At 34.3% G+C, this 4,402-nt stretch overlaps 1 pseudogene; it reads right to left on the bottom strand.

Annotated features, from left to right (window-relative positions):
• Positions 1–433: 433 nt before the first annotated feature.
• Positions 434–4,402, bottom strand: part of LOC101569076 — a 12,475-nt pseudogene continuing 8,506 nt past the window's right edge.

Here is a 4,402-nt window from a genome sequence, read left to right as displayed (position 1 = left end):
GGAGAGAAAACATTCTCTTGGGCTTTCACAGAGAGCACACTTGCCAAGCAATGACTGTGACTCATCCACATGCCTGACACTGACAAAGTTCTACAATCTGAGGTACAGGATCTCAGGATAAATCCTGAGGGGATTTCACTGACATTATCACACCCAAAAGCTACAACTCTTGTTGCATAGGTCCTGCTTTACCTTGGTCTTAAAAATCCAACAGAAAAGTAGGCACTATAAACATAACTAATCTTCAGCTACAAAGTTCTACTCTTGATAGAATTTACCCTTTGGGGGAGTGTCCCTGTCTCCAAAGGATAGAAGCAGAGAGTAGAATCAGTATAACATATACAGAGAAGTCTATATTGTAAAGGCTATAAAGATTTGCAACACAGTGAGAAGATGCCTTCTGCCCCTACACACTGCACACACATTGTGTGAATTATATTGCACATCTCTTGGTCCACCGTCTGTCTATTCTTTCATGTTCTGCTCTGTTGGTTAAATACTGAGTGGCTATGCTTTGCACCAGAGGATCTGCAGGGTTGTAGTCTGTCAAAAGGGAACAAATAGACAGCAAAATCATTGAAATAGTCAAAGCAGGGCTCCTGTTGTCCTTAAGGATGTCCAGACAGATGACTCCCTGACTGTTGATGTTGCAGTGATAGATTCTGGTACGGAAAGTAACCTTTGGTGGCTTAAGTGGATAATCTGATGAAAATGTGATATTCAGAAAAAACACACCACCTTCATATGCAGAAGCTGGTGGCCCAAGTATAGTTAATTTCCATTCACCAATATTATCTCCTTTAGGCCCAGCACTGCAGTTAGGAGGAGGATCAAGGGTTATTTAGGCTAGCTCCTTCTGAATTCTTTTAGCACTAGTGGATAACTTAGCAGTAGTTTTGCTATAGAATTTGGTGTTTTTCTTCTGTTGGGTGGCAGGTTTTCTTTCTCTTGCTCTTCAGGCTCTGGAACGGTGGGGTCTAAAACTCACCAAATCAAGAAGAGCATGGAACAAAGTACTACAAGTCTTGCAAAGAAACAAATTCCAACCCAGGCTGTTACATCCTGCAAAACTCTCAAGTATAATGAAGAAATGAAATACTTCCATGATAAGAAAAAATACAACTAAATGGCAATGGAATACCCATCTCTGACAAAACTAAACAAAAAAGGGAACATAAATGAAGGACCATTTTGTGTCTGTATATACAAAAGAGTTAGGATAGATGTATAGCTACTTTCTCTTAATTCTGTTAATTCAATGAAAAGAAAGATTTGTACTAATAGTGTTTGGACAGAATATCAGTCTGCCCCAGAGCCCAAGCCTGGTGTGTGAGTGAGACTGCCCATGGCCTATCGGATCCTCATTCAACCCAGAGCCCTGGCCCAGCATATAAACCAGCAGCAGAACTCCCTGCAAGAAGGTTGAGGCACAACCTACCCAGCTGATTCAGGAACAGAACATCTTGCCAGAGTGGCACAGAGGGTTCAGCTCCAAGGGTTGCAGGAGGAAGAAGTGGAGCACAGCAGCAAGACCAAGGCCACATCCACTTGGACGAGTTTGAACTTGATAGATCCAGACCTGGTGCTAAGGTAATAACTCTATCTAAGCTCTACTCCAAACGTCAGAAGACAGTGATATGAAAAATGACAAAGAGAAGAAACAAAGTGCATTCTGGGGCATTTGAGCCCACCCAGAACAACTGCAGAAGACAATATCATAGAAAAAATTGGAAAACACATGCCTGAAATCTCTGAAATAATAGCGTCAGAGCTAAAAAAAAAATAATAATAACTGAAGAAAAGTATAGAGTAAATCAAAGCAGCAATAACTCTGAAGTCAAAAAAGAAATGATAACTATAATAAAAGAAGTACTAAGTGCTTCTAAAGACACCTACAAAAATATAGAGGAGAATATAAAAATAATGAAGTCCTTGAATGAGCAATATATGAAAGAAATCGAATGTATGAATCAGATTCAAAGTGATATACAGGAAATTAAAGCCTCAATCACAAGCTGGCAAAACCATTTGCATGAAAGTGAAAATAGACTTTCAGTCCTTAAAGACACTATTGCAGCTAGTGAAAAAGTAAGAAAAGATCTCTTACAAACAACTAGGATGCAGGAAAAATAATTCAACACCTGCAATACAATGCAAAAGTGAACAAGGTGAGACTAATAGACATCAATGAGAAAGAAAGAATCAATACAAATGATATGAAAAGAATTTGGATGGAATAGCAGAAAACTTCCCAAATATGGGAAAACTATCTGACATTCAGTAACCAAAGCATATAGAAATCCAAAGAACATCAACACAATTAAAAACACGCCCAGACATATAATAATCAAGATCCCAGAAATTCAGACAGGAACTCTATACTCAAAGCTGATACAGAAAAGAAACACATGACATTTAAAGGGAAACCCATCAGAATAGCAGCAGATTTCTCTTCACAAACCATCAAGTCAAGAAGAGGATGGAGCAAAGTACAAGTCTTGCAAGAAAACAAATTCCAACCCAGACTAAAAAAACCCTGCAAAACTCTCTTTCAAGTATAATGGAGAAGTGAAATACTTCCATGAGAAAGAACAACCAAAAAATTTCATGATGACAAAGCTAAGCTTACACAGACTACTAAAAGACATTCTAAAGAGGGAGCAAAAGGACACCACTCCATGAATGAGAATGGAAAGAACCCATCCAATAGGGCAAACAATCAAACACAGGAGAATAACAGGTATACAAAAGCAGTCTTTCACTTATTCTTTTGTATAGAGCAGTAAAATATTTCCATAAGCACACTCTACAAATGGACTCCTGCACCCTATGGGTCATGATTCTATCCAGGTCTACAGGGTGGCTATCAAGGAAATAGCAGTAGCTCAATTGCACAAGTGATACCTGGACACCAGTAAATGTTATTGACACTGTCCAGTTCCATGACACACTAGAACTTTGTGCAATATCTTATCCTGTTAGAAGTGCTGGTCAGTTATTTGCCATTCCAGTATTTAACTTGTTTTAGTCCTAATGATGCTTTATTATCATGAAAACTTTTTCTTAGTTCAATTGTTTTGAAATATCTAATTTTAATTAATTAATATTTTATTTTCTGCATGTTGCTTAATCTTAATTTTTGTTTTAAGATTTGTACTGTATCTTTGACTTACAATCTACTTAAAAGACATGGTATTATATTTTCTAGTATTAGAAACTTTAAAAGGTATATTTCTATTTTCCATTGACTTTATATTACTTCTTCCTTGTCATTAATACACACCCACATGTATACATGAAAAAAATATGTGTAACCTGACATCAGATTGATACTGTTTCATAGAAATATTTAAAGACCTTTTAAATGGGTTCATCTAATATATTTTACATAGTCCTGCATAACTATCATTTTTAGAGCTCTTTATTCTTTATCTAGAACCATAAACAAAATTCTTTTCCTTCTGAATTATGCTCTTTGTTATTTCCTATATGCTACATCTGGAGGAATTAGAATATTTCAAGTTTGTATAACTGTAAAAAGTGTAAAATTCAAAGAGGACTGATTTTTTTTTCTTTCAGTCCTTTAATTAGTCTAGTTTCTTACATACTTGGTCTTTTTTTTTCTTTCTAATGTGGAATAAGATGCTATTTAATTTCGTTCTTCCATAGATAATATTTTTATGTATATGCTTTAATGATTTTCTTTACAATAAGTTTTAAACAATTTCATTTTTGTGTACCTTGTTATAATTTTATTCAAGTTTCTTATGCAAAATGTCCATTTTTCTTGGAAATATGGTGTTACAAGTTCAACTAAATTCAGAAATTTTAAATCTTTAAATATTTATTGCCTACCCCTTTCTACTTTGAGAATTCTAATTATATGAATACAAGTTTCTTGATTTTGAAATAGAGTGAACTATTATGACTGATCTTTAAATACTTTCTTCTTTATTTTTATTTTAGGCACTTTTATTCTTATATTCATTTAAGTTTGTAAATAATTTATTCACAATATGCAATCTATTATTAATTTCATTCTACGCATTCATTTCAGAAATATTTCTCTAAAATCCACTCTGTCTACATCTTATATCTTTCACATTTGAATATTTGTCTACAATTTTAATATGAAATATAATTATTGATTTTCAATAAAGTTAATGAAAACATAATATCCTGTTTGTATCTTGTACTATGCATAACATCTATGAAGACAACAATATGCAATGCATTAATTATTGAAACTGTCATACTAATTGGTTTTGAATCTGTCTCATTGCTATTTGTTTCTCAATAAATTTAATTACCTGAATGTCAGATTGTTTCCTCATATTTGGGAAGTTTTCTGCTATTACTTCTGCCCATATTTTTTTAATGTCATTTGTGTTGACTCCTTCTT

The sequence above is a fragment of the Octodon degus genome, unplaced genomic scaffold (assembly GCF_000260255.1).
Source record: "Octodon degus isolate 3935 unplaced genomic scaffold, OctDeg1.0 scaffold00476, whole genome shotgun sequence".
In the NCBI taxonomy this organism is placed as follows: Eukaryota; Metazoa; Chordata; class Mammalia; order Rodentia; family Octodontidae; genus Octodon; species Octodon degus.
Note: the sequence above shows the minus strand (reverse complement) of the source record. Positions and strands in the feature narration are given on the sequence as shown.